The sequence below is a fragment of the Meleagris gallopavo genome, chromosome 9 (assembly GCF_000146605.3).
Source record: "Meleagris gallopavo isolate NT-WF06-2002-E0010 breed Aviagen turkey brand Nicholas breeding stock chromosome 9, Turkey_5.1, whole genome shotgun sequence".
NCBI classification, from domain to species: Eukaryota; Metazoa; Chordata; class Aves; order Galliformes; family Phasianidae; genus Meleagris; species Meleagris gallopavo.
In genome coordinates this window covers 18,456,248-18,465,402 of record NC_015019.2, presented here as the reverse complement: position 1 = coordinate 18,465,402, position 9,155 = coordinate 18,456,248, and the positions used below count along the sequence as shown (strand labels likewise).

The following is a 9,155-nucleotide window of genomic DNA, read 5'->3' as shown; positions in this document are numbered from 1 at the left end:
TTTTAGGATATTCTCTTAGCTTCAAAGCAGCATGTCCCAGCGCCAACATCCGAGCTCGAAACGCCTCCAGTTTGTGACAAAATGCACTGCGCTCTCCCATGTGGACATTCAGGTTGAAAATATGGAGGAGCTGGAAGTGGCAGGCCTGACAACAAGTTATTTGCAAGGATTTTACTATTCTCTAATGGCTGATATGGCACATCTAATTATTGTACACTGCTCTGCTCACTCAAAGAGCATTTATTGTATTAGAAGCACACCACAGCTGAGAGGCCTTTTTTTCACATTCTTACTCTTCTATTTTTGATAAACTAGCCCTACACTTAAGAATCTTAATTGAATTCCTCTAAAATATTCACTAACTAGAACCAGGACTTCAGGACTTGCTAATTAATTCCACATGTATGAGCCATTATTTTAAATTCCCATGCTGAATATTGTTTAGCATTACCCTGCAATTAACCAGAGAAGCCAAGATTTAAAAAAAAAACAAAAAACAAAAAACAAAAAGACCCTGAAAAAAACTAGACTCAGGTTCTGAGAACTGAATACACAAGCTATGTTACTTTTTTAAAATATATGTTCATAAATAAAAGATATTTTCACTACTGCTTTGCTTATTCTTCAGTGTCACCAGATAGATAGTGTGTAAGTGACTTGATGTTGGGTATGATGTATCCATTGAGATTAACAAGTCCTGCACACAGCACCCAGGTGTAAAAAGCCGTCAGGAATATAAGGCATAGAGTACTTCAAGTCTAGAGAAAACTCCCTTCCAAGAAATACAAAGGTGATTTACAGAAATTAATTTTAGGTAAGCTCCAGCTGCTCTTCAGCTCCCAGGACATCTCCCCTCAGGGTCTGGAAGCATGAGTAAACCTTACTGAACTGTTACACAAGTATGGGCTTTGACAAAGCTGAGGATCAAGGAAATAAGATCACCACCAAGCTGTTCACAATGGACAATGATGCCTTGAGAACTGGCCACACTGGAGTCACTCATGAGAAACAGTTTGAGTTGACGCCCTTAAGTAGCTTCTCAGATGGTTTAATGAGAAGTCGAGGACAGAAAATTCCAGCACTGGCATGTACCAAGTGATACCAAATGGGATGGTAACCCCTCTAGGAACACTCAGCCTCTGAGATGTGCTCATAAGCACCACAGCATGTCAGATCTCATCATGATGGCACTAGCACATATGAAGTTCAGACTTTTTCCTGAACGAAGCCCCTACTGCCGGGATGAGCAGCTCATCTCCACCGTCTGCTCACACTGCTGAGCCCAGGCATGCACACCTAAACCTGCTGACTTCGGCACTGCTATCTACCATTAACTCGTTTTGCAGGTGGACACGATCATAGAATCATAGAACGGCCTGGGTTGATAATCAACGCTACTAAAAACCCAAGTATAGAAAATGAATAGACAAACGCTGCTACCAACTGTGTGTGAAGTAGAAGCAGTGTTCCATCATTTCTATAAAGAACAACCACTTGTCTGACCAAAATCTCAGTGCCCTGAAGGCTGAGATTGGCTTTAAAAGCATAACTGACCACAGATGTTAACAAGATGCCCTGAGATGATATGACATCTCTAATCTCTCTTGGCAGCAGTCTGGAGACTGTTGCATTTCAGCTGCAAGAGGCATCCATCATGTGGCTGCTCCTGACTGCCCCAAAGAGATCTCTTGGGAGTTTTCAGCCTATTCACATTCACCTTCTGGACTGCAATGGGCATAATGGTAACATTCCTTACCTTGAGCTTTCCTTTAACTGCCCGAGGCACTGCCATCACACTTTGCAATTTAGCATGGTCTTGTGATCTTCCCATGGAGTATCAGATCTCCCTGAAAAACCGCACTGTCTTCCCCCTTCCCCTTGCTCTCAATTACTTCAGCCAGCTAGTCAATGAAAATTAATATGAAGAGCTCAGCAGACAGACAGACAGCAAATTAAGATAAACTGAAAAGTTGTATTTGTGCTTCACAACACCCCTGCCACCATACCTCAACAGCAGAGCAACTCATCACTCCCATCAACCACTGAAGTATGGTTCAATGCCAAGAATCAGCTATATCAAAAAACAAAAAGGCACTTCCTTACGCAGACCTGCTTCTTTTACATATCCAGCATCTTATCTGACTATACAGAAATAAAGGCACTGGGTGTGCAGAGAGACTGCAGGATAGTTCTGTTGCTTCTCTTCTTTGCAAATCCCCAGCAAGAACACTGCTTTGTCTCCATCAGCTGTGTTACTGGGAATCCACATCTTCCTTTTTCAATTTCACAGCCCCAAAACAGCACTCCTCTCAAGTTCTCCATGCCTTCAGACTCTGTGACAAACACAACCATTCTGCATGCCAAACAGCTGCAGACCTGTCATGGTTTGCCATCAGTCTGCAAAACCGTACTCCAAAAAGTCAGCCCCTGGATCATGGCAAAGGCACCGGCCTCTCATTTCCCATTCTGCCCAGAGATGCTGGCCCCAGAAGAGGGATAATCGACCTCGTTATGATAAAGGGAAGTCAGAAGCCCCAGTCAGGTGCTTCTCCACACCAGCAAATGAACAGTGTGTACAGACGCTGAATTCATTCAACCCATGAAAGCCTTCTCAGAAGGCTGAGGACTGCCACAGTCCAGCTGAACTAGTAGGATTAGGAGAAATTCATCTTGTTAACTATACCTTGATGACAAAAAAAAAAATCAATATGGAAGCTATAAACTGAGAATCTTAAACATCTCTTCCAGAGTTGGACCACATGCTCAAGAGCAGTGTCTGACTCAAACAACACACCCATGTCAGGTGCCCTGCTCTCCTTTTCCCTAGTCACCCACCAGAAAACTGACTCTGCAATTAAAGCAGAGCACTGAAAATTAAAAGACAGAAAACACATTAACAGGCTTCTATGGAAGCCACACACAACGAAACTAAGAGCTGAAATCTTTGCAAAAAATAGTATTTCACACACACGCACAAAATTACAGTTCAGTTACTACTAAACACACAAGCACAGAGCTAGAGCTGAGACTGTTCTACATCAAGGCTGACACACAATCACCATCCAGTTCTTCATAGTAGTAGAGTACAACTGTGAAAGGAAAACAAGAGCATCCCTATAATTAAAGTCCTGGAAGTAGTGGGAGTGGGCAAAGGGTTGTCCAGATGAGGACACTGCTAGCTCTCTACTGCAAGACAGAGCCTTGGGCACTAGTGGTGAAGACCAGTCTGCTCCCCCACAGTGCTTGCAAAGGTGCTCCCTCAACAGCACACTGCTGTGTCACCATAATGCAGCAACTACTAGCAAAAAAGAAAAAGATGCTGTTATCTCCTAGATTGCTTCCCACGGCTCCACTGCTCCCCAAAGGACAGCAGCCTGCAGCTTCTCTTCTGAGCTGCTTTGGGAAGCATCCACAGGGCAAGGGGACTGCAGCTCAGAAGGGAAGCGAAACCCCAGAGTTTGCGGGTGACATCTTCAGCAATCTCACTTCCTTCCAGAGGACAGCCCCAAGCTCACACTGGAGCATGCAAAGCCCAGGAACTTCTCTTTGCAATCAATGGAGATGGTGCAGGACCTGCATGCTACCTGACCTCCACTTCAAGCCTCAGGAAGCAGGGGCATGAAAAAGCAACTATGCATACTTCTCCAGCTGCCCCAAATGCCTCCACTGAAACAGCCACCACCTTCCCTTCCCTGGTCTCACCCAGAACTGCTCCGTGCAAGGCTCTGTTCTTCAGGCTGTGTCACCTGGAAGCAAGTAATTAGCTGAAAAACTCATTCGTCATGTCAAGAGATAATGAAGCCCGAGTCTCATGACTTCTAAGTACTATCTGCATTTTTAATATCCAATTCATACTTTTCCAGAGGCTGAAGTTGCCAATGCTGGCATGGTTACACCCTACTACTGCGTAAGTGGTCAACAAACCCTCTAGCTTTCAGGCAGTTATTATATGCAAATCCTGACTTTATGACATTTGTAGACAGCTCCAGCATTGTCACTGGTGCAATTTATATCCCTTCCATTTCATTTAGAGGACACTGAACTGGAGCTGGTCCGGAACAATTCCCTACAAACAACATCCTCCTCCAACAAATCTGTTAAACATTGTTTTTTAAATCCAACAATAAATCTAGTTCTAAACTTTATTTTCATTTTTATGCAGCTGCATTTATTAAAACGCAGAGCCTTCTGAGTCATCTTCAGAGCCAAGCAAACAGTTTAGTAATCTTGAACATACTTTATTTAGCCTGAAATATGCTTTACTTTGATACTGTGTGTATCTATTTCTGAACGCATGGAAGAATCCGATGCCTCCAAAAAATGAAAACATGCACTAGTGGACAACCAGCATTGCTTTATAAATCATATATTTATGATCTCAAGCTTACACTCTAACTAGATAAACTAAAAAATAATTACAATATGCTCCGTCAGTCCTAGCAGTGAAAAAGCAAAGGGAACATCAGTGCCCAGCTTCTAATGGTCCCTTCAGAAGCTGTGGTGCTGCAGGCTGGGCCCTCCTGGTGCTGCCATATTCCCAGATCCAGATCTCCTCATCCACAGCGAGCAGACCTTGGTCTCGCGTGTTCAGTGGAGAGCAGTCTTTGGATACAGTTTTTAATCTTTACTGTCAATATTCCTTGCTTGTTTTTCCAGTGGATGTCTAAGAGATCCGCACTGTCACACCGAACATTTCTTTGGCAGCAGAGGAGTGAACTGCGCTGCTCCTTCCTGCTCCTGCCATGATTAAGCAGCTGATTCACTCTCGACATCCTTACAAGATGACCAGATTGAATTTTTTTCTCCTAGTATAAAATAAATCTAGGCAAGGAAATAAAAGCCTCTTTTAGAGGCCACTTGGGAGCTTTCAGACCTTTTACAAGAAAAGATGTCAGTGGTTCCACCAACACAGCACCGCTGCATGCCTCCTGGCTTCACACAAACTATACAAACCCCCCGAGTTTCCACCTTCAATTTCATAATATTCAGTATCTGAATGACAATCTCACCAATGACGCAGACAAACAGTTACACAAGAAAAATTCTGTTTTTGACAGAAAAATAAAATAAAAATATATATGGGGAGGCAGAAACTTCCCCGGACTGCTGCTGCAGAGGATCTTTCAGAATCTTTGAGAAGGTATCTATACTTTCACGTGGGAACCAAAAGGTGATCACAGCAGATCACAGCCAGGAGATGGACTCTGAGATGCAATGTGTGGCCATGTGTTGGGGGCCCGGTGCTGGAGTTAAGGCTCACGGCACAGCAGTCTGGAGCAGCAGGACTCGGGGGAGAACAGCACCAGACAGCTTCCTCCCGTGCCGCTGCTCTTCCCTCCTGCCCCCGCCTCGATCCAGCAGCATGGCCCTTTCCTTCCTTCCTGTCTTATTTTCCCCAAATCAGAGCAACACAGACCCAGTGCCCTAATTTGTCCCTTAGATTGTCTTGACCACTTCCTTTGGCAAGTCCTTACCCTCAAAGCATGCACAGTGCACGTAACATATTATGGCAGACAAGGTTTAATTGCTGCAGTTTCGTGGCCAGTAGGGCTGCTTTGGCACCGATGTGACAAAGGTAACAGTGAAAGCAAACACCCGGTGGCCTGGCTACTTCACACCTCTGTGCTGGAGAACCGTGCTGCAGCAGCGTGTGCAGGGCTCTCACACAGCCCAGGCCAGGTTCAGCCATCGCCAATTTCAGTTCTGCCTGTCAAGCAGTTTTGAAGAAGAAAAAAATAACCACAGGACAGAAGAAGAAGGGCAAAGGGAGTAGCAGACCCAGCAGCCATCTGACCTGCGGCAGGACGTGAAGGCTGGGAGGAAGGGCACAGCTGATGGAGACAGACAGACAAACCAGGCTGCTGCTGGGGCAACACTGTCCAGTTCCAGCAGTGCCCATTTCTGCTTTAGGAAACATGGCTTTATAGAGATCACCATCAATAAAAATCATAAAATAAAGAGAAGCCCAAACCTTATAGACTTGTCCATACGTCCCATTGCCAACAACCTGCACCAGTTCAAATATTCCCGCGGGGTCCTGCAAAAAGCAGAAAAAAAAGAACATCACTTGCAGCAAAGCAAACACATCATAACAGAGCAGAACTATTCACAATCAAAATGAAAATGTCTGTGGCAGGTCTCTTAATGGTGTGTATTATACACTAAATGGGGAAATAACTGAGAAATAAGAGTTCAAGAAATATATTTCTGTCAAAGTTTCCAGTCAAATGGCTCGAGATAACTCAGGAGATTCAAAGCATGGCAATATAGAAGATGGAACAAAAGAATGGGAATGCATGAGAAATACGAGCATTCAGTTGATTCATTTTAGCAGTAGAATAAGCTTTAAAACACAAAGCTAGTCTGGAGGCTGCTGTCCTCTGCTATGAAATGCTTGGCATCAGCAAGGCAACAACAGAAAGAACCTCTGTAATGGAATGGAAAGGTGTTACACAAAGCTCAGGCCTGACTGCCTTTCAGAAAGGAGATGGAGCATCCCAACCAACACAGGAACACCACACAGGCTGAGAATGCTCAGCTGGCTGTTCTGCAAATATAACAAGGTGAATCTGAGCAATGTACTGAAGTCTTGGCTTTGAACCCAAACCAGATTGCTGTTCGTTTTCATGAAAGATCCACATGCCAGCAGTCAGTGTGCCACATGAGCCAGTCATGTCCTGGTGGTTTAGCATCAGTTACCCCAGTGCCAGCTGGTAATGAGATCCCACAGCTTTGCAGATGGAGGAGGAACACCCCGTTGCAAGGCATGGGCAAGGAATTGTTTGTTCCTGTATGAGTGAGCACATTAAGAAATCTGTACCTTCAGTTGAAACTCTCTGGAGATCTATATAAAAACATTAAGAAACCAGTTTCCTGGTTTCTAACTGAGCCATTTATTGGTCCTGCTCATTTCTTGGGACGATTTCATTGCGAGATGTATATAAAGTATTATTAGTTCCATGTGTCAGTTTTACCACATCTGTTTCAGCAATCTGTCATGTCAGTCAATGCATATCAGTGCTGCTGAGGGATGTGATACAAAAAAACAGCCTTTATTTCAATTTCTGTGACCCTACATGGAAAACTTTTTTTTTTTTTTTTAATTGTAGCAAGCTACTTCTCCACTCCACTTACATGTTATTCTTTTAATATAAATATTGCCTTCTTCATATCTCATGTGGAAATTTTTACTTACAGAATATCCCAGAGGAAATATGTGGGCGTTTTTCTGAGCAGAATCTGCTTTCCCTGGCATGACTGTCATGATAAATGGCAGCAGCTTCCACTGCCAGGGCAACACAACAGGGACTTCCACAACTTCCACAAGCCAGGGAACCCGTGACTGTCAACTTCACAAAATATTTTTTTGTTCCAGGGCCTGCTGGTGCACGACGTCCCTGTGCAGGGCATCCCACTGCTCACACCTCTCCCCTGGGAAGCCTGCTCTCCGTTCCTGTCCCTCCCCTGCAGAAAGCAGTGCTGCTGAATTGCAGTGCATGCATGGGACACAAAGCCTGGAAGGAGCTAAAGTACATTTTTCAACTCAAAGGATATTACCATCCCTCTCACTTAACTGACTGCCCTGCCCTGACTCTTCTCCTCTGCATTTGTTTATTACGCAAATACGATCATTTCACGTGCCTCAAAATCAGTTTCTCACTCTCCCTCCACTCAGCTTGATTCTGATTTAGCATCCTAATAGCTCACTTCAGGAGGCTTCAGACACTCCAGGAAAAACCCAAACAATTACCTAAAATAAATGATAGCATTAACTTGAATATAGCTGAAATCCTCCCCGTCCTCGCTGGCCAATGGAGCACTAACACCGCTAGCCTCCGCAGCTCTGAGCACAGCCAAAATACTTGGCCGTTTCCCTTTCAATCAGGATGCAGGAGTGAACTGAGCCTAAGAATCATAAAAGATATTAATTTGGGCTCTCACTTTGGTCCTTGGATTGTCCTTGTTTGCTTGGCCATCAGCATAGCATCCTCTGCTGGCAGAGCCCCCATAGCCAGCTAGCTTCCTAATTACCTGGGAGCCACACCATCGCTGCTGCAGTTCTTCCTCCCAGCTAGAATCTGGGACCCTTGATCCACCTAACCCTTCCCAGCCAGCCCCTGCACATCACCAGCTTCACTTTGACAGATGCCAACACCTTGGCCTGGACATCCATCACTCTGAGGTTAATTACTGTAAGGCACAGCACCATATGGTGAGCTTCTTGCCTTCCTGCAAGTTCATGGCAGAGTGCTCCAAAGGCAGCAACACAACTGCTGGCATGGAGGCAACACAGCCATGTCCACTTCCACTGCAAGGTAGAATGAAAGCCCACGTGTGCAGCAGGAGCCTGACCAAATGCACTACCTTGCAAGTAACAAGAGCCAGGTGTCTGAAGCCCAGGTTTCTGTGCTGGGCACCTCTGCAATCAGCAGCTTTTTAACCACCTGACTGCCCACACTTGGAAAGTTTGCAATTGCCACTGTCACAGAGCAGAGCAGGGCTGCACCAGCATCTGCAACTGCAGCCCAAAGTGCCTCGGTCCAGGGACAGGACACAGCAAGCGCCTCTGGGGCAGGGCAAGCTGGTGCTGGAGAATGGCCTGGCTGCAGCTGGCCAGATGTACTCCCCTGGGAACCAAGGATGAGGAGGAGGGAAGCAGCTGTCCCTGCTTGGTGTGCATGAGCCTGGCCCCCCCGGGTGCTGAGCACAGCCCAGCACGGAGCAGATCCCCCCACCAGACCTTCGCCCCTTCTGCTGAGGACCAGGCCCACAATGCACAGCCTCAGCGAGGCTTCTCCTCGTGCAGGGCTTTACACGAAGCCTGTAGGCTACCTGCAGGACGTTCCAAGCTTACACTGCTTTCTTATCACTTACTGAAGAAGATCAGATTCAGCTGCTAAGCCCAGAGACTCGCGCTGCTCCGAGCACAGCTGGGCTAAAGCCCTACGCCCAGCCGGCAGCTCCGTGCCAACCCCGCGGCCGCTCCCGACCCCGCTGCCTGCCTTTCTCTCTCTGCCTCCTCTCTGGAGCACCCTCCCCACCATGTGATTTTGTGCAAAGCTTTTTCCCAACCCTCTTTCTTCAGTATTTTTAGCCAGCAGCTCTCTGCGCTCCCTCCGGCCGCGTTCCGCCCCAACCCAACGCTTCCCCGCGCG

At 46.1% G+C, this 9,155-nt stretch overlaps 1 long non-coding RNA gene across 1 annotated transcript; it reads right to left on the bottom strand.

The window, feature by feature from the left end:
• Positions 1-9,145, bottom strand: LOC109369119. Its single transcript, XR_004160677.1, has 2 exons — positions 5,972-9,145; positions 1-4,737 (listed from the first exon to the last, which is right to left on the bottom strand). It is a non-coding gene; the product is annotated as an uncharacterized LOC109369119 (long non-coding RNA).
• Between the last annotated feature and the right edge of the window lie 10 nt (positions 9,146-9,155).